The sequence below is a fragment of the Rhinatrema bivittatum genome, chromosome 9 (assembly GCF_901001135.1).
Source record: "Rhinatrema bivittatum chromosome 9, aRhiBiv1.1, whole genome shotgun sequence".
NCBI classification, from domain to species: domain Eukaryota; kingdom Metazoa; phylum Chordata; class Amphibia; order Gymnophiona; family Rhinatrematidae; genus Rhinatrema; species Rhinatrema bivittatum.
The window spans coordinates 261,491,765-261,519,213 of record NC_042623.1 but is presented as its reverse complement, the minus strand read 5'-3'; the positions used below and the strand labels follow the sequence as shown (position 1 = coordinate 261,519,213).

The 27,449-nt window shown below is 43.4% G+C and overlaps 1 long non-coding RNA gene across 1 annotated transcript in view; it reads right to left on the bottom strand.

The window, feature by feature from the left end:
• The window catches only part of LOC115099046, a 211,328-nt gene that overhangs the window by 121,873 nt on the left and 62,006 nt on the right, over positions 1–27,449 (bottom strand). The window contains exon 2 of the long non-coding RNA XR_003858671.1: positions 20,221–20,340. This is a non-coding gene — a long non-coding RNA (uncharacterized LOC115099046). The remainder of the gene's footprint in view (positions 1–20,220; positions 20,341–27,449) is intronic.

Here is a 27,449-nt window from a genome sequence, read left to right as displayed (position 1 = left end):
AAAAGCCCTAATCTCTTTTGCACCTGTTCATGCAAAATGTCCAGACAATGCAGCACCTCAGCTGTCATTCCCTCTTCCTGTTTAAAGCCCTCCAAATTTTCCTCCAGAAAATTAACTATAGGGATGATGTCAGCCAAGGTGGCACTTCTGGAACTCAGCTCGTCCCTGACAACCTTGAAGGGCTGCAGGATTTTTATCAGCTGACTCATGACTAACCAATCATGATGCCCTAAGGGATTATGCACACCTATGTCCATTGAACCAGAAAGTTCATGAAGGGGTGTCTGCAGCTCCACTAACCTCTGCAGCATCATAATGGTGGAATTCCACTGGGAGGCAATATCTTGAATGAGACGCTTGAGAGGCATCTCCAAATCAGTCTTCTTTTGACGGAGAACCTGCCCCGCCTTCACACTTCTTTGGGAGTGCGCTGCTATGTTCCTGCACTTCTGTATTTACATATGCAGGTATTCATTCTCTTGGTGATTGGACTCCAACCCCAGAGCTGACTTCACTACCAGGTGCAGAGTGTGTGCAAAACATCGGATGTTCTGAAAGCCCCCGACACATGTTGGGGCACATTTTTAGAGGAGCGCACGTGGGGTACATTTGTGTGCGCTACCTGGCGCGCACAAATGCCCACCCAATTTAATAACATGTGCACGCTGCCGTGTGCATGTTATAAAATCCAGGGTCGGCGCGCGGAAGGTGCACAAGTGTGAAGAACAGGAAGTCCAAGAGTGGAGTGGATTCAGCAACGAGGAAACTCCTTGCTAGCTTGTAGTAGCAGAGGGCCGGTCAGCTTAAGTACAGCAGCAAGTTGATGCCCCTGAGGTTTCCGCCATAACATGTACAAAGGAGGCCCTTGTGCTTGTGCCTTAAGTGATTCCGGAGACAAGATGGTGGTTTGCAGCACCCACGCTGTCCCGGGGACACTGGGGAGGTTGGCATTGGTTAGCAGAGGCCACCATTCTTCCTAGGATTGTTGGTGCAGGGATAAAAGTGTTGAGCATGAGAGGTTGTAGCCGTCTGTGACCGGGCGTAACAGCTGCAAAGTCCACAGCTATTTTGTACCTACTGCCTGAATTTATAAAGGTAAATAGATCTACAAAATAATTTTTAAAGGGAAACTCATATGTGCAATTGCAAACTATCTGGGCAGCTAAGTATTAGCATTGGTTTTAGAACTACTGTGTCTGACTTATGTTCTTTACAGGCTTTTTCTCTTTATGTGGACATTGTCCCACTCTGTTGTCATATCATTGCAGAATATTTAATCAACAGGACCAAAGCCTATGTCTTTCTGGCTACATTTAGGATCATTTGTCCAGGGAGTTCTGGGGAGTTTGGGGAAGTAGATTGAGGGTGTTTGATTTTGACTTTGGGAGGGTGGGATGGAGGAAAGATTCAGTGTTGAGTGTGTTTATGCTTCAGAAAGGGGGGAGGGAGATCCAGAGGGGACTAATAGGGCCCCCCTCCCCAACATTTTTAAAGGGACTGGGTAGAAGGGGGATCCCATGGAGCTGAAAGCTCCCTTGTATAACAATTAAAACTCATGAGTGAAAGAATAGAGAACAGGCAGCCATATTTTGTACACTGAAGAAGTGCCTAGATTTGGCCACCAAAGATAAGTGGTTGCACTGAAAATCGGCAGTGAGTGCCTGCCTCCATTCATGGTGCTAACCAACTTTATAGATGCCTAAATGTGTGTGATGTAAGGTGATTTAGATGATGAGACCCGGAAAATGTATAAATTCATAAGTCTTGGTACCTTAATTGTAAAGTTAGGAATCTAGTCTTTGGAATATTAAGCTCACATTACCTACTAGAATGGAAGGAAGACAGCTCTATAAAATCTCAGAAGGTCAAATGTATTAATTCCCCTCTCTCAGGTTTTCCATTCAACTACCTTGGCCTTATTTGAATGCTCTTGTTCTCTCAGGGTCAGGAGCTGCCCCTGTCTCATATATGTGCTACCTCACCACAGGGAAAACAGTGATATGTAATTATATTAATTTCAGAAAACTGGGTAGCCCTTACATGATTGCTGAATTTATACCTGGATCTTTTTAAACTGAGGACTTTTGTGTTGCATTCTTGATCTGTTGTTTTCCCTAGTTTAAGAAATGAGAATCGACATATTCAAATGCCTTTTCCAATTTACCTTTAATATGTTTTATTTCAAAGTTTAATTTTCAAAGTCTGAATTGAAAGCAGATATGAAATGATTGCTGACCTATACAATCTATTTTTAGCCAAAATATTTACAAAACTAGGGTCTGAAAAACTTCCCACATCACTCAGAAAGCACAATCTATAGCTCACAGTTTCCAAAACGACCCCCAAAACAAGATTTGCATTGTTTAACAAATCTCTTTCCTGAACCAAAACTTGCTTCTTCTAGCAAGGATCAAGTTCATTCTTGGACCTGATTGTGACTGCTTTTGTTCAATGCTCCTCTCTTCCAGTATATGATAACCACTAAATATATTCATTTTCCTATTGTATCTAGCAACTGCTTTCGTTTATAAATACCCTTCAAGGAAATATTCTAAAACTATAGTAAGGGAAAAGAGGTGGTTAACATAACTGCTATCCAGGACTAAACAAGGGAGGGTGGAAAAATGTTTTGGGTTTAGGGGTTGGGAAAAGGAGGCAGGAAGACAGATGAGCAGGCATTTCCTACCAATTCCAAGCATTATTATAGAGAAGAGAACGAGGAGTGAAACCCATCTCCCAAGGGAGAGAGGTTAAAGAGCATGCTACCCTTTAAGTGAACTGCAGCAGAGGATTTTCCAGCTATGTAACATGAGTCACTGGCCCATAAAACCTAGGATGAGATTGAAAAGGCTGCCAGACCCCTTAATGTGGAGATGCTTTGAATAGATGACCCACTATATACATACATGCATATCCTCTGAACATAGATAAGATAATATCACAAAAATCAGAGGTTAACAAAACATATTCCTAATATTTTTATTCATAACAAACATTACTTTTACAAAAGGTAATTTTTATTATTATTATAGCGACTGGACCCTATATACCACATTTACATAAATCTTTAATTAATTTAAGAGACTAGTCTCTTTAACATTATAGATCTAATACCCACAATAAATCCCCACTCATGCTAAACCCTCATTCACACCTCAAACACACATTACCCTTACCCACCCAACATTAAAAATCACATAAAAATTCTGTTTATTTCAGAATACCATGTATCATATATAGCAGACATGCAAATCTCTGTCCTCCAACGAGAGCCTCATTTCACCTTGTTAACCAAGGCTTCTTCAGGGAGATTCAGTGTGTTATTCCTCCTTCACCTTCCACCCCCGTTTTCCATACTTATTTTCTTTTTCCTTCAATGTTCACCCCCTTATAACGTTTCTGTTCTCTTTTCACCCAATGAATCTTAACCCTATATTTCGAACTGATTCTCTTATTATCACACGATTATTTTCATCATTAATTGATTCTTATACACGGTCCACATCACATAATCCTCCCTACAATCAAACCAACAATTTTTAAATCCAATATTCAATTACTTTCCCATTCATTACTAATTTTTTTCTTCTTTCTCATAGGAGCCAATCAAGAATCCTATACTACTACATGTTTGAATAAAATCTATACTGGTGCAACCACGAATTAATCAATTCATCATACCGTAATAACTTGTCCTTAAACTTCAAATGTTGTGTACTCATCCTCCTCAGATTATCTCGCCTCGTACAGCGGGCCAAATTTTACTTCGCAATCTAAAACACAAACACTCATTATGATTACCTATTAATATAAACTCATAGAAATATAATATAAACTCATAGAAATTCTAATCTCAAAAAGCTACTTACTATTCAATGCTCGTATATTATGACTTCTCAAGAAACCTTCTCAATCTGAAACACAAACACTTGCTCATAGTATACCTGCCATAAATTCCACATCTACCTATATTTCCCCAAAAGACTACCTGTTAAATAATTACTCAAACGTCTTACCTGAACACATATCATATCCGCTCTGCTTACAATTTTAACATCAGTGTTTCATATAACGCCACATCATTGAACACAAAAGCCGTTTGAGAACTGGTAAAGTGGGTGCAACTTTAGTGGCCCACTGGCAGGCAATGGGCCTTGAGATTGAGCACTTAATATATTTTCTTGTACAACATTATAATATTAAGCAACAAGGGGCAGAAAATAAAGTATTAAAGAAAATCGAGCAAAGATATATATATATATATATATATAGATAGATATATATAATTGGAGAAGTGGTCCCCCGTGGCTAGAATGAAGAAATAGAATGGGGGGCATTCTATGGATCGTGTTGAATTTTGAACATTTGAAATGTGTCTAGTGGGTAGGCGTGAATATTCAGCACTAAATAAAGTTTGTTGAAATTCTTAAGAACAACTTTACGTAAGGTGGGGTAATGTACAAGCTAATACTTTAATGTCATTGGCTAGTGGGGATTTAAATAGGGCTTTGTATTCGAGAGTTTGTTCATTCGGTTAAGGGCTGTGGACGTGTCAGCGTTCTAAGAAACACTGATGTGAAAATTGTAAGCAGAGCGGATATGATATGTGTGCAGGTAAGACATTTGAGTAATTATTTAAGGAGGTTGAGTACACAACATTTGAAATTTGTTTAAGGACAAGTTATTACGGTATGAACAAATTATAGTATAGATTTTATTCAAAAATGTAATAGTATAGGATCCTTGATTAGCTCCTATGAGAGAGAAGAAACAATTAGTAATGAATGGGAAAGTAATTGAATATTGGATTTAAAAATTGTTGGTTTGATTGTAGGGAGGACTTTGCGACATGGACCATGTATAAGTATAAGAATCAATTAATGATGAAAATAATTGTGTTATAATAATAGAATCAGTTCGGAATATAAGGTTAAGATTCATTGGGTGAAAAGAGAACAGGAACGTTATATGAGGGTGAACATTGAAGGAAAAAGAAAATAAATATGGAAAACAAGGGTGGAAGGTGAAGGAGGAATAACATACTGAATCTCCCTGAAGAAGCCTTGGTTAACAAGGTGAAATGAGGCTCTCTTTGGAGGACAGAGATTTGCACGTCTGCTATATATGATACATGGTATTCTCAAATAAACAGAATTTTTATGTGATTTTTAATGTTGGGTGGGTAAGGGTATTGTGTGTTTGAGGTGTGAATGAGGGTTTAGCATGAGTGGTGATTTATTGTGGGTATTAGATCTATAATGTTAAAGAGAATCGTCTCTTATGTGAATTAAAGATTGTATGTAAATGTGGTATATAGGGTCTGGTCGCTATAATAATAATAATAAAAATTACCTTTTGTACAAGTAATGTTTGTTATAAATAAAAAATATTAGGAATATGTTTACCTCTGATTTTTGTGATATTATCTTTGAATAGATGAGTCAGAGGCTCAGGTAGGAGATTTGTATGCCACTGCCCCCCCCCTGGACTAATGTTGGTAACTTGCATTAAAATATCACTTTAAATCAAAGGATAGCAAAACCCTAAATTACAGAACTGTGACTGGAAAAGTCCTACAGTGGAGAATTCTGAATGAGAGAGGGATTTATGAGAAAAATGTACTGAAAAACAGTCCTAGGTAGCAAACAGATTTTCACCCTGATAAGCATGGCAAGTCAGGCCCTTGGGTACCCAGTTCTCAGACAAGAAATGAAAAGGCCAGGCAGGATGGAAGGGTATGCACACATTCTCTTTCCATGGCCCTGCCTGAGTCTTGGCCTTTTGGCTGAGAGAAGGTGACCCATCCAGGCTGGCTAACAGTGAATTAATGACCAAGAGCTTAGCTGAGACAACGGAAGGCCTGACTAACTGAACACTAAACAAGCCATGAGCCCAGTGGAGCTGTAAACCCAAATTAGGAAAAACCCTCCTACTAAGGGAGAAAACCAAAGGGCTATGACAGATCTGGAGGTGGAGTGGTCCTCCAGAAGGAAGGGGACCTCAGCAGCAGCTTGAGTGGTGCCCTGGAGGGTGTGGACCTCAGAGGCAGATCAAGAGTTAACCCTGGACCCCCTTGAAGAACTGGACCCCAGCGATATATGAAGCAGTCCCCTTGGGGGGTGTGGACCCCAGTGGCAGATCAGGAGGTGACCATGGGTCCCCTTTGAGCAAGGGGACGCCAGCAGCAGATTGAGTGGTCTCCCTGGAGGGTGTGGACTCCAGCAGGAGAATGACTGGTCCCCCAGGAGGAAAAGGACCCCAGCGGCAGGTCCAGAGGTATAGTTAGATTTCCCCATGAGGGCGTTGACCACAGCAGTGTTCTAAGAGGTAGAGTTGGTTCCACCAGGAGAGTGTGGACCCCAGCGACAGACTTGGATGTCCCCAGGAGACCATGGACCCCTGCATTGGCATGGAACTTTCAGCAGAGTGGCAGCAGCACAGAGGAGATGGCAGTGGTTTAGATACAATGGATCCCCTTGGCCAATACTGTCCACCCATCCAGTTGTATCTTTTCACATGGGTGAGGCTTAGGGGAAAAAGACGGAGGATAATAATACCACTTGATTAAACGGGAACTCAAGAGGTCCTTTCTATTCTATATGATGATATACTGTCTGGGCCAACAACCTCAAATTACCAAATATTAAATGTTTTTTCTACCTTATAAAAATGTATATAGTTGTGTGGCCTAGACTGTTAATCCTATAGCGATGCACATAGTCAAATAGAAATGCATAATCTTACATAGTCTATTGAACCTGTATAGATTTGTATATAATACCAGCCTTGTTCGCAGTCCCATTTGTTTTCCTGGGGTAAAGGGAGGGGATTCCCATCCACTAACACCTTCTTCCCCAGGTGGAGGCACCAGATGCCAAGAATGAGGACCAATGGAGTCTGTCCTGGGGGGGGGGGGGGGGGCTCCCACCAGGTTGGTCCCTGATCCAGGAATGCCTTGTGAGGTAAGCAGTCAAGGGGGCATTACAGGGGTATAACAAGAAATTATGCAGGCAATGGCAGCATCAGCATGAGAATAGATACTATATTTCTTTTTTATTGTAAAATGCTCTAGGCCCTTCTTGGAGGAAGGGCCGCATACAAATGTGAAAACAAGATGAAATGAACACGCTTTTTACAGCACACACATGAAAATAGAAAAAGGACAGGGAAAGAGGGTATAAGTAGGAGACTTAGTCACAGCAGCAGGTGGTAACTCATAACATAGAAAGGGGTTCTTCAGCACCAGAATTTCAGAGGATGAGTGCCTGAGTTGGATGTGCATGAAATGTTGAACTGCGGAAGGGATGTGAATCGTTTTTTGATGATTTAAAAAAATTGTCAGATATTTTTTAAATCATCAAAAATCGTTAGAGTCGCGATACAATAGAAATTCCCCCGATTTATCATGAAACATTGGGGGAGGGGGAGGGCGGGAAAACCGGCACACCAAAACAACCCTAAAACCCACCCCGACCCTTTAAAACAAATCCCCCACCCTCCCGAACCCCCCCAACATGTTTTAATTACCTGGTGGTCCAGTGGGAGGGTCCCGGCGCGATCTCCCGCTCTCAGGCCATCAGCGCCATTTTGGCTGCCACTAATATAAATGGCGCCGATGGCACGATAAAAAAAACAAACCCCACTCGACCCCTTAAAATTACCCCCTTAGCCTCCCCCACTCTCCCGACACCCCCCAAAAACCTTTTACACATACCTGGTGGTCCAGGGGGGCCGCGGGCAGCGATCTCCCGTTCCCACACTATCAGCTGCGCTAAAAAAATGGTGCCTGAGTTAATATATATCGCTTCAGGGACTTTTGGCCAGCTTGGGGTGGCCTCCTGACCCCCACAAGACTTGCCAAAAGTCCAGTGGGGGTCCGGGAGCGACCTCCTGCACTCCGGCCGTATTGCCAGTATTCAAAATGGCGCCAGTGCTACCTTTGCCCTCACTATGTTATAGGGGCCGACGGTTTTTGGTGGGGTCGGGAGAGTGGGGGAGGCTAAGGGGGTAATTTTAAAGGGTCGGGGTAGGGTTTTTTTTTATCGGCGCGGGCCTCACTAAAAAAATTAGTGATTTGAATTAGTGATGTGAATTGGATGTGAATTGGAATCGGAACTGATTCCAATTCACATCTCGTAACGATCAGATTTCCCCCCCCCCCCCCCAGCCGAACCCGATCGTTAAAACGATCGGGCACACGATTCACATCCGTAAACTGCGGGTACTCAGGCATCAGGAATTTAATGAGGTTCCTGAGTTGGATGTTCAGGTTACTATATATTAACTCAGGCCCCCATTTGCAGGCCCCCATAGCAGAGGCCATTCCCTAAGTCAACTTGATTAATAGAAGTTAGTGGACTTCTCCAAGAACTTTATCCAAACATTTTTTAAACCCAGCTAACTGCACTAACCACATCCTCTGGCAACAAATTCCAGAGCTTAATTGTGCGTTGAGTAAAAAATAATTTTCTCCAATTAGTCTTAAATGCGCTACTTAACTTCATTGAGTGCCCTTTATTTCTTCTATTATCCGAAAGTGTAAATAACTGATTGACATCTACTCATTTAAGACCTCTCATGATTTTAAAGACCTCTATCATATCCCCCCTCATCCATCTTTTCTCCAAGCTGAACAGTTCTAACCTCTTCAGCCTTTCCTCATAGTGCAGCTGTTCCATACCCTTTATCATTTAGGTCACCCTTCTCTGTACCTTCTCCATCGCAACTATATCTTTTTTGAGATGCAGCGACCAGAATTGTACACAGTATTCAAGGTGCGATCTCACCATGAAGCGATACATAGGCATTATGACATTTTCCGTTTTGCTAACCATTCCCTTCCTAATAATTCCTAACATTCTGATTACTTTTTGACTGCTGCAGCACACTGAACTGATGATTTCAAAGTATTATCCACTATGATGCCTAGATCTTTTTCCTGGGTGGTAGCTCCTCATATGGAACCTAGCATCATGTAACTACAGCAAGGGTTATTTTTCCCTATAAGCAACACCTTGCACTTGTCCACATTAAATTTCATCTACCATTTAGATGCCCAATCTTCCAGTTTGACAAGGTGCTCCTGCAATGTTTCACAATCCGCTTGTGATTTAACTACTCTTTGTATCTTCTGAAAATTTGATAACCTCAGTTGTTGTATTCCTTTCCAGATCATTTATAAATATATTGAAAAGTACCGGCCCAAGTACAGATCCCTGAGGCACTCCACTGTTTACCCTTTTCCGATGAGAAAATTGACCATTTCATCCTATTCTCTGTTTCCTGTCTTTTTTTTTAACCAGTTTTTAATCCATGAAAGGACATCGCCTCCATGACTTTTTAGTTTTCTTAGAAGCCTTTCATGAGGGACTTTGTCAAATGCCTTCTGAAAATCCAAATACACTACATCTATTGGTTCATCTTTATCCACATGTTTAATAACCCCCTTCAAAAAAATGAAGCAGATTTGTGAGGGAAAACATCCTTTGTGTAAATCTATGTTGACTGTGTTCCATTAAACCATGTCTTTCTATATTCTCTGTGATTTTGATCTTTAGAATAGTTTCCACTATTTTTCACAACACTGAATTCAAGCTCACTGGTTTATAGTTTCCCAGATCATCCCTGGAGCCCTTTTTAAATATTGGGGTTACACTGGCCACCCTCCAGTCTTCAGGTACAATGGATGATTTTAATGATAGGTTAAACTGATTTCCATCCATTTACAGAGCATTCTGCACCACATTTGAGGAAGCATGTTGTGCAATATCAGTGGCCTTGGACATACTTCAACTGCATTAGGGATCCCAACCTTTAGTGGAATATGTCAAGGAATTCAGAATGTTGGTCTCTAAGCTGAATTGGCAGGGAGACAGTTTGGTTGCCAGTTTTTTGGAAGACTTATCACCTAAGTTTAAGGATGAGCTTGCCGCTTGGGAGCTTCCCACCTCGCTAGAAGTGCTTACTGACCTCACTGGGAAAATAGACCGGTGCTTACAAGAGAGGCCCATAGGATTAACACATGGGCACCATCCTTCTAACCCTCAATTGTGCCTGATAATGCCATGCCAGTGATCCTTTCACCAGAGGTGCCCATGCAATTGGGCCAATGTCTCCTGGGGTCTGGGTGGGATGGAGGACAAGCCAGGACAGTTTAATTTACACTGCCCTTGGGAAGCACGCACTGGCAGCTAGCCAATACGTGGAGATTACCTCTGCTCCAAAGGAGCAGTAAGTAATAAAACAAATATTTAGGGATAGTTAGGTTAGGTTTAGGGTAGGGAGGAGAGGGGAATAGGGAGGAAGGAAGGTTAGGTAGTGGGCTAGGGAAGTTCTCGCCCAATCCGCTCCTTAATTGCATTTTATAAAATCACATCCATGTGTGCATGCTGGGAACTACGCATACATGGACATACACACACTGCTTTTAAAATCTACCCCTATGTTTCTCCACCTAAGCTTTGGTGGACTCTGGCTCCAGGAAGAATTTTAAACAGCAAGAGCTTGTTGATCAATTCTGAATATCAACAGTTCCCATGACTCCACCCTTGGTACTTTCATAGGTCTACGGAGAATCCTTTCCAGGACAAGTGACTCAGTCTATTGTGCCTCTCACATTTCATGTGCTGTCACAAGCTATGAATCCAGTTATATAGGTCTGTTGTGGTTCCGGCGACCTCAACCACAGTTTGACTGGTCTATGTCGGAATTCATCCATTGGGGACTTGGATGTATCAGATCCTATATGGATTCCAAGGGATTGTCTTGCCGATGATCATGGCCTCCAACTCCCTGTAGGGAATCCAGGGAAACTCAGATTGCTCTTCAGCACCTTATGGAAAATACCCTTAAACTAGTCTACAGGCAATTACAACAATAGTTGGAACAAGAGAGATCCAAATGAAAAAGTTTTGAAAAAAAATCTTGGAAAGAAATGGCTTGTTGCTTATCAAAGGTAAAGATGAAGAGATACGAATCCTGCAGACTCGACTTCTGGAAGAAAGTGAAAATAAAACAAAGGTCCTTTCTAGTTCCTCCAGTCAAGAGTCTGAGAAGGAGGCTGTCCTCCACCAAAAAGTTCCAGAAGAGACCAGCTCTTCACCTGTGGCTCAGATTTCATCCCAGGAATTGCATGAACTATGGGAAGAAACCAATCGTTTGATTATGGAAGTTGTCATTCAAGCCAATGGACTTGCAGATAGCCGAAGGGGGTCAGCACCCCAGTGCAAGATAAGGAAAAGGGACTTCAAGTCTGTACTCCCACAAATTCCAGGCCTCAATTGGAGTGCTTAAGAGGAGGGTACTGTTACATTTGGCAGTCTGTGGACTAACCCCATGAACCATTCCTATTACTTCTTAGCCAGGCCCTCGCTGGCTTCAGATGCCACCAAAATCACCCTCCAATGTGGCAGAATGTACTTGTTTGACCAAAAATGCTGTTGGGGCTCCCTGCCACGGCAAGCCATGGTCGGTCCCCCTACCTGCTCCATGGGCCTCTCCTCTGCCGATGCAGTGCGCTCTGACTCAGTCGGCCTTTCCCTAGGCGCTCATGCATGTGGCTCAGTCGGCCTCTTAAAGGGGCCATGGCAGGAAACCTTGATCCGGCCCCAATTGATGACGACATCAGGACTAAGGGGTATTAAAACCCTATCTCAGTCCCCAATTATTTGCCTTGGCAACAGATCCATCTCCTTGGAGTGCTAGTTGCTGATCTTGATTCCTGTTCCGGTGGTTCCAGTTCCTGACTCCGTGCCTCTCCTCGTCCTCAGTTCCCTTCCTCAGGTTGATCACCTGGTTCTGACTTCAGCTTACTTCCTCATCTCTGCTTGTCTGCTGCCTGTCTTGACCCATAGCCTGATACCTCATCTTGCTCATCTGCTGCCTGCCCCAGACCTTTGGATTGGATCCTCATTTTGCACCTTTGCTGCCAGCCACGACCCGGACTCCTGACTTTGCCTCTGCCTGCCACTGCACCAGTCTTTGTAGAGGCGACCCGTACCCAAGGGCTCAACCTGAGAGGAATGAGGGCTGGTATAGGCATGCACGTGTGCTTGTCATTATTTAAAGGGATCACATCAGGAACTCCCTCATGGCCCCTTTTAATGACATCAATCTGAGGTCTATAAATGGGCAATGCTACAGTCACAACTCACCTCAGCAACAAGTCACACTAACCTGGTGTAGAGCATGTTTCTACAGCATCTGTCTTCAGCATTTTGCATAATCTTCAGTTCAGATTTGTCTTCAATATTCCTTACCTTTTATGCTTTTCCTTGCCTATTCTTCCTATCTGTCCCTTCTTTCCTTTGGATAGATACCTGGTTGACCTCAGCCTAACCTAGGACTATGCCTTGACCGTTGCCTGCCACCGACCTTTGCCTGCTTCTCAACACACTTAACCGCTGCCTGCCATCAACCTCTGCTTGCTTTTCAACATGCCAGATTGCTGCCCGCCTATGACCCTGCCATCCAAGGACCTCCTCTACTGCTTACAGCAGAGACCCCACCTAAGACCTGCCAGTCTGGTGCTCACAGGCTCAGCCCAAGGGGAATGAGGGCTGGTATAGATGAAGCTCCAGCTGGGACTCTGCTTCATCCTGGTCTGCCTGCTGACGGTGGGAACCTGCAGGGCTCCTCCTTGCAGGTTCCGCCAATCCTGCCTCAACCTAAGGGTCCATGAACACAACACTTGTACAGAGTGGCTGAATTCCAACATTCGACATCAGCAAGCATGAAATAGCAAGGTATTTGGTGAATACTTGTTTAACGAATTGACTCTTCAAAAGCATTTTAATGCTGTCTTGTTAGCTAGTTGTTTGACTATCAAAATGGTCACCGTCTCTTTTTCCAGTGAAGAATATTTTTCTGCTTTGATATTTGAAAGAATGACAAAAGCTACGGCACATATTTCCTCAAATCATACAATGCTGTGATGTCTTATTTATGGTAAGAGTTGGGAGGGGGGAGGATGTCTTAGGGCTTGAAGGAGAAGTCCGTGAACAATATGCTCATATTACGGGTAACTCCATTAAAATAATTAAGCAGTCCCAGACTTTCCAGATAAGACAATTGTCTACTATGTCATATTATAGCACTTAAGCTGCATATGTGTATCGTATCTAATGGTCCAGCTGATCAAGACCTGGTTACACCCATTGCATTAATGGTAATGTGGTCCTGTTTATATTTAGAAAGAAGAACTGCAAGCCCCATGTATGCAATGAGATGAAAGCAGGACTTGTTCGATTAAACCATTAACAATAGAGTGAAATGCTTCCCATACTCTCTATCCATATCGAAGTATCTCCTTTGGTATCAATTCATTAAATAAAATTGAAAATCAATTTTGAAAAATTAAAGTAAAATCCACATTATACAAATTAATGGTTGGTTTTTTTTTCATCATTGCCCTATATTCTTGTGAAAAAATGAAGGTTTTGTACAGCTCTACATTTTTCTAAAACAGGATTGAACATTTTTAGGAAGGTTGTACAGCATTTATTAAAATGAGATACCAATTGTTCTAAATTACAGTCTCTCAATCAGAACGGAAATTTAGACTTTGTGCTGTAATTAGAAAAAAAATAAACCTTATGATCTGGTGATGACTTATTTAACAGCAGCTTTGCCTCAGCCATCCTAAAACACTCAGACATAATCTCATTTATAATGGAATCATTTATAATTTGAACAATTGGAGACTAAAGCACTTGGAGAATGAAAAGCTAATTTGAAGGGAAGTGAATCTAATAAAAAAAATGACTTGTGGAGTCCATCTACAATAGCCATAATTGTAAAGTATGGAAGATACTTAGCTTCCAGTCATAGCACATTTGGACAAATCTTGTTAAAACTTGATTTATTTTGATAATTTTGAAATCAGCTTGTACCTAACAAATTGCTGAAAACTCTTTTTGTTAACTGTGAGTTTGGCGGTTTTCACATTTTTAGAAATATCCTCCTATTTTCTTTGTATATCTACAGAATACATTTGAAAAGTAAATGTTATGATTTGTGGGTATGTGGGCCCTTGGCCCGAGATGTGAGTTGTTGCTACCTGTAGGGAGGAGCCCCACAGGTCTGCATCATTAGGAGGCGAGGTCAGAGACAGCGGGGAGCTCTGGGTGAGGCAAAGGAGAGGTCCATAGGAACCAGGAGAGGAACCCCTGTTGAGAGTAGGCTGGAGGTAATACCTGGGCAGGGACCCCGAAGGGTGAAGTGCCAGACAGGCCACAGAGCGAGGGGCATGAGGCAGGCCAATAGGGAGGAACTCCAGAGGGCAACCCTGAGGGGAGGAGCTGCATGGCATAGGAGATGATGAGGTAACGCCGTAGGCCAACCCACAGGACAGGGAAGCCCAAGCTGAGACTCCAATGATGATGTAGCACAGCCCCGAGGAGTGGGGAAGTGTTGGCAGTCCCGATATAGTACGTAGACATGACCCCAAGGAGCGGGGAAGCATATAAAGTCCCATAGAAGCCGGAAGGCGCTATCCGGAGGAGCGAGGAAGCTCCAGCAGTCACTAACTCACAAGTGCATTTCCGAGGAGCGGGAGGCGCGGATGGTCTTGTTCAAGCTGCGGGCGCAATCCCAAGCAGTGAGGGAGCCCCACTGTAGAACTCACGGATAGCTGAGGTGTCCCAGAGGTAATCCCGAGGAATGAGAGGCCTTGCAGGTTAGAACCCAGGAGACGCAGAGCCAGCCCGAGGAGCGGGATAGCTGAGGAGAGCAAGCCCCCTATGCGTACACTGGCCCCTGAGGAGCAGGTACAAGACAGGGTCCAAGGCACAACGCGTAGTCTCGGGAACACGTAGCAGTGGTCGAAGACGTACAGAACTTGTTGCCAAGTTGGCTAGCTAAGGGCGAAAGTGTTTAAATACACCGGTCTGATGATGTCATCAGCTGGAGACACCCTAGAGGTTCCCGCCAATGAGGCTTCAAAGGAAGGACTGGTGGCACATGAGCCTAGGAAGGCCTGAAGTCGAGGAAGGTGGTGGCGGCATCCAGACCGCTATGCGGAGTCCTGGGGAAAGCGGCGTGAAAACTGGCCCATGCTGCGAGCAGCCCCAGGGAGGGCAGAAGAGCAATACAGGAAGTAAGTACATGCAGTCGCAGCCATCTGCGACCGGGCATAACAGTACCCCCCCCCTCTTAAGGCCCCTCCCTGGGGGTTTGTGTTTGTGAGGATGCTTGGCATTGAACTGTTGAATGAGATCCTTATCCAGGATATTGGCCATGGGCTCCCAGCTGTTTTCTTCAGGTCCAAAGCCCTTCCATGACAGGAGGTACTTCCATATCCTGCCATGTTTCCTGATGTCCAAGACGTTTCTGACTTGGTAGGTGACATCAGCCTTGGAGGATAATGTACAGGATCCAGTGGTTTCTTCGAAAATCCAGAGAGAATCAGAGGCTTCAGAGGGAAACATGAAATGCATTGTGAATTTTGAGTGAGGAGGGCAATTGAAGTCGGTAGGTAACAGGACCTAGGCATCTTTATACTGGAAAGGGGCCAATATACCTAGGAGCAAAGCGTGTTGAAGGCTGAGGTGAATGAACTTAGTGCTAAGCCACACCTTATCTCCAGTTTGAAACTGGGGTGCTGAGCGATGGTGAGCATTGAAAGCCTTCTTAGATCTCTGGGCAGCATGTTCGAGAAGCTGTTGGGTACTGTGCCACAGTTGGTGTAATTCTTGAGCAGTCGCCTGCGCTGCCGGAGATGCCACAGACAGCGGGAAAGGAAGTGGTGGCAAATGGTGCCCATAGACTAGATGGAACGAAGATGAACCAGTGGACGTAGACATATGAGAATTTAAAGCAATCTCTGCCATTGGCAGAAGGTTGGCCCATTCATCCTGCCGCAGATTCACATAGGCTCGCAGGAATTGTTTTAAAGTCCTATTGGTCCTCTCAATTTGGCCATTGGCTTGAGGGTGGTAGGCCGAAGTGAAGTCTAAGGAAATATCCAATTTCTTGCTAAGAGATTTCCAGAAACGTGCAGTAAATTGGACACCACGATCAGAAAGAATATGTTTGGGGAGACCGTGAAGATGAATCACATGCCGAAAAAAGTTTGGCTAGATGGGGAACTGTTGGGAGGCCAGGTACATAAGAACATGCCATACTGGGTGAGACCAAGGGTCCATCAAGCCCAGCATCCTGTTTCTAATAGTGGCCAATTCAGGCCATAAGAACCTGGCCAGTACCCCAAAACTAAGACTATCCCATGCTAATGTTGCTAATAACAGTAGTAGCTATTCTATAAGTCAACTCAATAGCAGGATTGGTAATGGACTTCTCCTCCAAGAATTTATCCAATCCTTTTTTAAACACAGTTACACTAACTGAAACAACCAGATCCTTTGGCAACAAATTGCAGAGTTTAATTGTGCATTGTGTAAAAGAACTTTCTCCAATTAGTTTTAAATATGCCACATGCTAACTTCAAAGAGTTCCCCCTAGTCTTTCTATTATCCGAAAGAGTAAATAACTGATTTACATTAACCCGTTCTAGACCTCTCACCATCTTAGAGAAGTGATCAACAATGACCCATATGGTGTTCTTCCCACTGGAGACAGGCAGGTCCACTATAAAATCAGTGGCAATATGGGTCCAGGGTTCGCTCGGGACAGGAAGTGGCTGCAAGAGCCCCCAGGGCTTCCCAGCTGGAGGCTTATGATGAGCGCATGTAGGACAGGATCCAATGTAGGCTTGGGTGTCCTTTTTAATAGTAGGCCACCAATAGTAGCGTAGAAGAGTTGAAAGAGTCCTGGACTGACCCGGGTATATGGAGGTCATAGAGTCGTGGGCCCACTGCAGCACCTTCTGTCATAGTGGGCAAGGAACCACAGTCTTCCCTGGAGGCACTGGATAGATGGCCAGCAGAATGACCCTAGCAGGATCTATGATGTGCCACAGTGAATCAGGTACATCCTCTGATGAATGATCACGAGAAGGCATCAGCACAACCATTTTTATTGCCAGAACGGTAATGTAATACGAAATTGAATTGTGTGAAGAAGAGGGACCAGCGGGCCTGGCGGTGGTTTAGACACTGGGCTTGATGTAGATACTCCAAATTTATATGGTCCATATATATAGTAATCTGGGGATGTGCCCCTTCAAGCCAGGGTTGCCATTCCTCAAACGCCAACTTAATGGCCAGCAGTTCTTTATCCCCGATGGCGTAATTGCATTCTGCTGGTGAAAATAGTTGACAAAAGAAAGAACAGGGGTGCAGCGTATGAGTAGTGGAATACTGACTTAATATAGCTCCAACGCCGCCATCAGAGGCATCAACCTCCACCACAAATGGGCCTGTAGAATCCAGATGATAGAGACAGGGTTCCTTAAGGAAGGCGGCTTTGAGATCCTGAAAAGCCATCATAGCTTCGGGGGTCCATTGAGAGGAATTGGCACCTTTATGAGTCATGGATGTGAGTGGTGCAGTCAGAGTAGAATAATGGTGGATAAAAGAGCAATAGTAATTGGCGAAGCCATGGAATCTCTGAAGGGCCTTGAGGCCTGTAGGTTGAGGCTAATCATGGATGCTCTTCAGTTTCAGAGAATCCATACAAAACCCCTGGCTAGATACCACATAGCCCAGAAAAGGGACGGTCTCCTGTTCGAATGAACACTTTTCAAGCTTGGCAAATAGCTGATTCTCCCGCAGCCACTGTAGAACTCAAGAAATGTCCCGGCGATGGCTTTCGAGGTCTTGTTAAAAACTAGTATATCCATATAGCATATCTCTGAAAACCTCATTCATCGCTTTGAAATATCGCAGGTGCATTGCACAACCCAAACGGCATTACAAGGTATTCAAAATGTCCGTCGCGGTTGTTTAAAGGTGGTTTTCTACTCATCACCCTTGCGGATCTGGACCAAGTTATAGGCCCCGCGGAGGTTTAACTTTGAGAAGATCTTGGCTCCTTGAAGTCTGTCGAAGAGCTCAGAGATAAGTGGCAGCGGGTAGTGATCCTTGAGGGTTATTTCATTTAGGCCATCGTAGTCAATGCAAGGGCGAAGGGGGCTACCTTTTTTCCCTACGAAGAAGAACCCTTCACCTGCAGGGGATTGGAGGGCCGAATGAATCCCTTGGCCAGGTTTTCTCGAATGTATTCTGACATGGCTTGGGTCTCAGTCTGTGAGAGAGGATAGATTCTGCCCCGTGGGGGCTCCGTATTAGGTAGTAAGTTGATCGCGCAGTCATATGAGCGATATGGAGGTAACGTGTCTGCAGCCTTCTTAGAAAGCACATCTGAGAAGGATGCATATTGCGGCGGAAGGCTGGAAGGAGTGGTTGTGTTTGCCAAACAAGGCAATGGAGAAACAGGTTCCAGACAATTCTTAAGATAAGCAGGGCCCCATCGAGAGAGCTGTAGGGTGGCCCAGTCGAAGTGTGGGGTGTGCTGCTAGCCAGGGTAGCCCCAATACTACGGGATGGATGGCCTTGTCTAAGATGTTGAACGAGAGAGTCTCCATATGCAAGGTTCCGGTGCGTAGCTGGATGGGAGCTGTAGTGTGGGTAACTTCACCAGGAAGAGGTTCCCCATGAATCGAGGAAAGAAGTAGGGGTACCGGAGACTGGATGGTAGGGATACGTAGATGTTCCATGAGCTGCTTTAGAATGAAGTTCCCACCGGCCCCGGAGTCCACCAGTGCCAAAGTGTGGAACTCTTAATTGTCCATCTTTATTGATATGGGAACGGTCAGTGGAGGAGATGGTGAGGTTAAGCTTAGGAGAAGTCCTCCATCAGATCCTAGGTCCGTAAGTTTCCCGGACAGACCAGACATGAGGCAATAGCATGGCCTGGCTGGCCGCAGTATAGACAGATGCCAGACTGCTGTCGATGTTCTTTAGGTGAAAGTCTACTCCTACCCATCTGCATGGGTTCCTCCTCCACTGGATTCTGCGGTGGGTTTGGTGTAGGAGAGGACGAACGTCTGACTCTGGATGGTCCTGGTGCAGCCTTCTGGGATGTTCTGGGCTCCAAAGAGCGTTCTTGTAGTCGACAGTCGATGCGCCCAGTAAGGTCAATCAGAGAGTCCAAGGAGGAGGGCAATTCATGAGCCGCCAGCTCATCCTTAATCCGAGAATGCAGCCCTTCAAGGAATCTGGAACATAAGCAGTCAGCATCTCAATGTAATTCCGAAGCAAGGGTGTGGAATTCAATGACTTAGTCCATTAAAGGGAGAGAGCCTTGCTAAAGATGCAGAAGGGATGAACCAGATATGGCTTGTCAACCAGGGTCTTCAAAGACAGACCAAAACAGGGCCAGGAACCCTGGAAGGGCCCGGAGGACCAGGTCTGCTCGCTCCCAGAGAGGTGACACCCAGGCCAAGGCCTTACCATCCAGAAGGGCCAGGATGTATGTGATCTTGATGATCTGGGCTGGGACAGCACCATTTATCGCTGTCCTGGAGCCTCACTCGTCGGCCGGCTGCCAGCACTTGCAAATTACTTCAGGGTGAGCCATGAAGTAAGTATTGAAACAAAATAAAAAGGTATAGATAGGATTTAGGGGTTGGGAAGTAGAGGGGAAGGGGAAAGGAGGTTAGGGTAGGGGGTTATGGAAGTGGGAAAGTCTGGGATGCGTTGCCACGTGAAGTATGCATAAATCCTCCCTCCCCCTTGCGCGCGCCACCTGCACAGTCCCACGTAGTTTATAAAAGCCAGCAAGTGTGTGCATACAGCCCCCATATGTTATAACATGCGCACGCCGGTGTGTGCATGTTATAAAATTGCCGCATCCATGTGCACGCACCGGGAAGCGCGTGCACATGCCTTTCTTTTAAAATCTACCACTTAGCGTACAATCATTAAATACAAAAACACTTATAATCACTAACTCGCACACATATACATACTAAATATTTAATATCCACTAACACATCTTCATTTTTTCTTACAATTGACATCATACAATACCCCAATAAACAGGACCCGATTCGTTTCACCAATTAAGGCTTCTTCACGGGGAGCTCATATTCTATACTCTAACCCTGTGCTGTAACATATTATTCCTAAACATTAATTTCAAAGGTGGCTCGAAAGAAATCTCACTGGACTGGAAAGTGTGTCACATTTTGCTTTTGCAACAAGTTGAATCATATTACATTCCACCATTGTTTCCTAAAAAACGTATATCAAAAAATGTTTATCAACACTAAAATTATCTACTCCAAAGTGCTACCACCTTAACAATATTATCCAAACTTACCAGACCACGCTGACATAGGTGGCTTAAGGCATTCTGCTGCCTGAGGCAAGGGATACGATGTTGCCCCTCTGCCTGCCCAGGGTAAATATTACCCGGTGTCCCAGACTACCACTACACCACCTGCCGGGGAAACAAAACAAATCCAATTGCTATTAATCCCTACACAGATACTACAAGCTAGCAGAATCTGTCATCATGGTTACACACACAGAGCAGAGACATACCCTCACCAAATATAGAGTAACAGATGACCCACCGAGTATACATTTTCGTGCATTCAAAAACTATAAATGCTTGCACAATTGGTAAAAATTATCGCAGCAAGATGAATCTTCCTGACTTTTAATCATTTCTGACAACCTTCAATTTCTGATAAGTTTACACCCTCTTGACTCTTTGGTTTTTCTGAAAAAATTGAGACACCCTAGAACCACTGTGTGCACATTTTCATGCACATGTACCATACATTTTTCCTGTATTATACTTTCAGTGTCTTCTTGTGGTATTCTCATGCCTTAAAGACTCTGTTATATATACGGATCACTGTTTTGATTGTCGTATTTTTCAATCATTTTGAGCCACTTATCAAGTACTGCATGCAGGGTTTCATGTACATAAGCTTGTACTATAATATTTACTGTATTACGGTGTCAGCCTGTGGGAACTGATGGCTTAGAACCTCTGCTACATATACATCTTTTTTTTATTATTGTGTTTTTGAGCCACTTTGAACCACTTATCAAGTACCGCATGCATGTTTTTATGCTCAATTTGATGCACGTGAGTTTGTACTGTACTACTTTATTATGCCGATAGCCAGGGTCAGCCTGTGGTATATTGTGGCTTAGAACATTTGCTATATCTGCAGATCACTTTTTATGATTGTCATTTTCTTTTTGAGCTGCTTTATTAACCTCTGAATTCATGTTTTTTTTTTTGCCCATTTTCATGAAAGTGATCAGTAAATAAACCACTGTTGTCACAGACTGTACCATCAACTTAGAAATAATATGACAAAATGGTTAACTTTTGTCTGTACTTATCACAGAGCATACATTTTATAAGAATGTTATGTTCTTTCAGTTATACAGCACCAAAAACATAGGTGCATGAAAATGGGCATGAGATGGTTCTAGGGTGATGCCACACCCAGTACATTTTTACTGTACACATAGTCAACACTTTGAGTTCTGTTTTTAAGGATTTTATTTTTTTGCATCTAGTTTTGCATCAGTTTTATGTTTTATGTTCAATGTGTTTACACTGTTCCCTCCACCCCCCCCCCCATCTTCCCCTCCCTTGCCCTCCCTAAACCCTCCCCTTACCTTTGTTATACAAGTTGCGCTGGCCGATTGCTGGCGCGCGATCCCCTGGCCTAGAGGCCCTACGGAGGCCTTTGGCTATGCCCCGTCCCGGAACGCCCACACCCCGCCCCTTTTTTCAAGCCTCAGGACATACGCGCATCCTGGGGCTTGCGAGAGTAGGCGGGCCTATGCAAAATAGGCTTGGCGTGCATAACCCCCTAGGCGCATAAGGCTTTTAAAATCTGCCCCTTAGTATATTATGTTCCATATCATCTTGAAATCAAATGAAAGAGGGAGAACAACCGAAAGAATATTAAGTAAAGGGGAGAATAATTGAAAGAGGGAGAACAATGAATGCATATTGGGAGAATATTATGTAAAGAACAAGTTGAAAACTGTATCGAAATAATTTAACATTGAGAAAAGCTTTGTGATAAATAAGCCAACACAAACAATTCAGTGGAAGTGAAAATATGTAATTGGGTGGGAATGTTAAAATTGTATTAAAACAACAGTATTTAATGCACATTATATATATGAGGTTAATGGGAAGTTTTAGTATGTATTTATTATGTATTGTTTAGAGGAACGACTGTGAGGGTGAATGGTAATTTAGGAAATGTAATGTATGTTTTTTAATGAACGTTGTAATAAAGAATTTAGTTGATTTAATAAGGAAATACGGGTATATGATGTATAATTGTACGATATAGGATACCTGTAGTGAACCCATTGTTTGGAAATATATATCTGACCATATCATCTTGAGCCAAACCCAAATGTAGTGAGGAGAAACTCCAGTCAATTCCTGCATCAAGCATGTCCCTTAATTAATGCACCTGCATTGATTAATGATCAACACTCAGTGGGGTAGATTTTAAAAGGTTGCGCGTGGGCGTACATGTGCCCGCGCTACCCGGTGTACACACACGTATGCCCGATTTTATAACTTGCATGAGCACATTATAAAATCCAGGTTCGGCGTGCTCAAGGGGGTGCACCGAGCCGCGCTGCCTTCCCCGTTCCCTTACCCCACCCCCCCCAACTTCCCTTCCCTTCCCCCCTTCCTATTCCTTTTTTTTAATTATTCTATTTCCAAACTCACTTCAGCCGTGGGGCTGAAGTGAGTTGCGTGCGCTGGCCAACTGCTGGCGCGCGATCCCAAGCACAGCAGCAAATGGCCGCTGTGCCTGGAGCCTCTGACCCAACCCCCGCCCCTCCCCCTTCCCGCCCTTTTAGTAAAGCCCCTGGATTACATGCATCCCGGGGCTTTATGCGCGTCGCCGGGCCTCTTTAAAATCCGCCCAGAAGTCAGCTATTTTTCTTGACTAGAAAAGTGGTGCAGAGGAGGTAAAAAAATGGCATGAATACATAAATGTCTGTGTACAACTCAAATTGTTGCTTTTAGAACAAACCCTAAGTCTGTGCTGAACTCAAAACCCACTGAAGGTTTGCAGCCTGATGTGGCAGGACCTAAAGTAATTCACATTCATAATTCAGAAAGAGAGTAAAGCCTGTTTAAAACTTTTTAATGATAGTCTTATTCACCCTATTGATTTGCTTTTTAGAGATGTGAATCGGGTGCCAGAATCAGCTATGGTTGCAAGATCCATTGCTCCTACCACGTGATAGGGGCCGGCCATTGCTCCTACCATGTGATAGGGGCAGACCAATGGTACCGATAGCCCCTGTCACATGGTAAGGGCAAAGGGCCACCAGCGCCATTTTGATTAGTGGCAGCCGACGTCCCGAGAGCGGGAGATCACTCCTGGGACCCCCGCTGGACCACCAGGTACTTTAGGAAAGTTTTTGGGGGGTCGGGAGGGTGGGGGATTGAAAATAGTTAGATCTAAAGGGTTGGGGTCGGTTTGGGTTTTTTTTTCTGTGTGCCCTTTCTTCCTCCCCAACCCCCCCCCCCCCCTAGAAAACCACACAAAAATTTTGTGGGGTTTTCCTATTGTTTTCAGGGACCCCCCCCCCCCCCGATATTTGACGGATTAGAAAGTATCATACGGTATATTCATCCGTCAAAAAAACAATGCACATCCCTATTTTTTTTATCTGTAATTCATAAAAGTGTTAATGTGAGAAGGGAATCTGAAACAAAATCTCCATTAGATATATTAATTTGGTGAAATTTTGCATACAGTTCAAGCTTCTCTTACTTGCCTATCAATGCATTCATTCTGCAGCTCCTCATTACCTATAATCTCTTCTTTCTCTCCCTATACCCTTCCTTGTAAACTCCATTCACTGAACAAATAGCTCTTATCTGTACCCCCCTCTGCCACTGCAAACTCTATGCTATGCCACATGCCTAGGATAGACTTCCTGGACATTGAAATCCAATTTTTCAACTCACCTTTTTAAGCTGCTTTTAAATCCTAAGCCCTGCTCTACAATAAATATATTTCACATAGACTCTCATTTGTCATGTATGTTTGTCTTGAGTAGATTTTAAGCTTCATGGAGCAGGGACTGTTTATGTGTATTTATACAGCACTCTGTGTGTCTGTTAACACTTTAGAAGTGATAAATAGTAGCAGCAGTAGAAGTAATAGTAGTAAATGTTATCATATTTTCAGGCTATCAATGTCAGTCATATCAAAGTCTACAGATATGAATGGCTAGGGAGGAATTCAATGTAAAAAATAAAAATTGATTTACCTTGCCAGACTCACATGGAATCCACTGGTGCCTGATGAGGACATTCAGCATTTAAATAGGGGAGAGATCTAGTCTTGACCCCAATATGTGTGTGTCTATAGTGTGCTGTGTTCCATGTCAGCTTTCTTTGAATTCAAAGGCTGGAAGGGATTGACTGTGATTTTATCCAGAAACTTTAAGTTCAGAGTGTTTTCTGGTTGGGAGTCAGTCAGCATGCTACAGTCTGTGTGGATCCCCCCCCCCCCCCCCCATCAATCCCGGGAACAGATAAGACAACACTGATAGGTTTCTTATTCAACCAGAAGTGAGTTCATATTCATGTTGCAAGCCTACCAAAGGAAGGCAGAAAGTAATACAGAGAAGCATAGGACTTCTCCAAGCAGTTGGGAGCACTGGTGTCTTAAATAAACTGGTGAACTTACATAATCCATGAATTTCCTTGCAAGAACATGCCAGTTTGGAGTGGGAGCCAAATAAGGTAATAAGGCCTGATAGTCTGAAAGGAAATTATGGTTGAGCTGCTTGCATCTGGACAGTGTTTCAAAGCAAGAGCTTCAAGTTCCCCGAGAGACAGGAAAACCATGTGGATTTCCCAAAGAAGCTGAATCTTAGTTATAACTGTCCACTTCGTCCACATGCATCATCAAGACCAATCAGAACCAGTTACTTAGGCACCTTACACGTACCTTCAGCCAAGTCCTCACTCAAGAAACGTGCATTCTCGACTGCCAGCCCCCTCCATTGGAATGCCCTCCCCATGGACATTCGTCTTGAAACCTGTACTCGAACATTCAAAAAGAAACTCAAAACCTGGCTCTTTACAAAAGCCTTCACTTAAAGTTTTCGCTCAGAGCCACGTCCCAGAACCAGACTCATTCACGCATTTCATAATCACGTTAACCAGATGTCTGATGCCGCAACTCTTAATTGTATTTCTTGGTCTCATATTCCCAATCGTTAAATTTACAGCATGCTACACCAATACCTTTTAAGTCAGATGTAACCTCCGCTTTGAAGTCTACAAACCTTGAAGATGTAACCATTAGTTCTTGTAGATTTAAACATTATTCTGAAGATGTAAACTTAGATTTTGAAGACTGTAATCTGTAAGCATTTGTATTTATTGTAAGAATTTGTATTTATTATTTAGCTATTTACATTGATCTGTTACCACTTGGTCCTGTTCTCTCCTTTACCTCAAGTTCTAAGTTCCTACAAAGTTAGCCTTGTTATTTTATACACACTTGTTTGATGTAATTTTCCAATATTGGTTCTGTGTAAACCAAAGTGGTATGTACTAGTACATGAACTCCGGTATATAAAAGCCTTTAAATAAATAAATAAATAAATAGAGAATTAAAAACTTTGACTCCTATAGAGTTCCTAAGAATTGTTATGCATGAATGAGGTCAATAGCATGACCTCATTCATTCTATTTACTGAGACTTTATGAATGAGAATTTATGAATGAGGTGCATGTGTTATATGCACCTCATTCATGCATATTGTTATATGCATGAATGAGGTCAATAGCATGACCTCATTCATGCTATTTACTGAGACTTTATTTTAGTTTACCATAAACATCTCAACTATTTTAGTTTACCATAAACACCTCAACACCTCAACTTTAAACCACACATCAAGTCCCTACTAAAAGGAGGTTGCTACAAACTCCAAATACTTAAAAAACTGAAACCACTCCTCCATGTCCAAGATTTCCGCTTAATCCTGCAGTCGACAATCCTTTCCAAACTGGATTATTGCAACTCCTTTCCGTTAGGCCTCCCTGCATCTACTATCAAACCCCTACAAATCCTACAGAACGCTATGGCAAGAATTACCACTAATATCCGTAAGACTGAACACATAACCCCTATACTAAAAGATTTGCACTGGCTACTGATCCCATACCGGATTCAATATAAAACCCTCACCATCCTGCACAACACCCTGCATAAAACTAATTCTGCATGGCTCAAGGACATGATACGTTTCTGTACCTCTAATCGACCCACCAGAAATGCCCTCGCAGGCACCTTGCACACCCCACCCCTCAAAACCGCAGACCTCTCCAATACCAGAGAAAGAGCATTCACCATCGCTGGCCCTACCCTTTGGAATTCACTTCCTCACCACCTACGACTTGAGCTCTCTTTACATACTTTCAAAAAAGGCATCAAGACTTGGCTCTTCAGGCAAGCCTACCCAGATGCTAATCAAACATAACCCTCTCTGCCACCCACCTTCCTATCGCCCCCATTCCCGTCTTTCCCGCCCTTTTTCCTCCCCGCCTACCCCCCTCCTCTAAACCCCCCGGCTGCTGAGGCTTCTCCCTTCCACCCCCTACTCCCGGCATTTCTCCTCCCCAGCTCCCCCTCTCCCCTTCTGCCTCCCATGGAGACTTCCTAAGGATTTAATGTAAATAAGTACCTCGCCTTATTCTACAAATTAAGTAATCAATTACTGTTATATTCTCCTTATATTGCTCAATTATTGTTTTATGCTATTATCTCTCCTCCATCTGCCCTATCCTTCCCGCTTTTCTTACCCCTACCCCACCCCCTGTTCATTGTAATTTCTTCCTGCTTCAGTTTTTTGTAAACCGGCGTGATGTGTCCTATGAATATCGGTATAGTAAAAGTTCCTAAATAAATAAAAGCTTATGAGGTTCAAACATTTTTTATCCTGTTTTGTTTCACTTTTGTGTTTACTTAAAATATATTCTAAATTAGTATACAAAGTTGTGCTACACTATCTTCTGTACTGGAGAAGGTTTTCATGGGTAATGATTCAGATGGACTGAATCAAATCATGGTGAACCTAGAAGATGTGGTAGACCTGATTGACAGACTGAAGAGTAGTAAATCACCTGGACCGGATGGTATACACCCCAGAGTTCTGAAGGAACTAAAAAATGAAATTTCAGACCTATTAGTAAAAAATTGTAACCTATCTTTAAAATCATCCATTGTACCTGAAGTCTGGAAGATAGGTAATGTAACCCCAATATTTAAAAAGGGCTCCAGAGGCGATCTGGGAAACTACAGACTGGTTAGCCTAACTTCAGTGCCAGGAAAAATAGTGGAAAGTGTTCTAATCATCAAAATCACAGAACATATAGAAAGACATGGTTTAATGGAACAAAGTCAGCATGGCTTTACCCAAGGCAAGTCTTGCCTCACAAATCTGCTTCACTTTTCTGAAGGAGTTAATAAACATGTGGATAAAGGTGAACCAGTAGATGTAGTATACTTG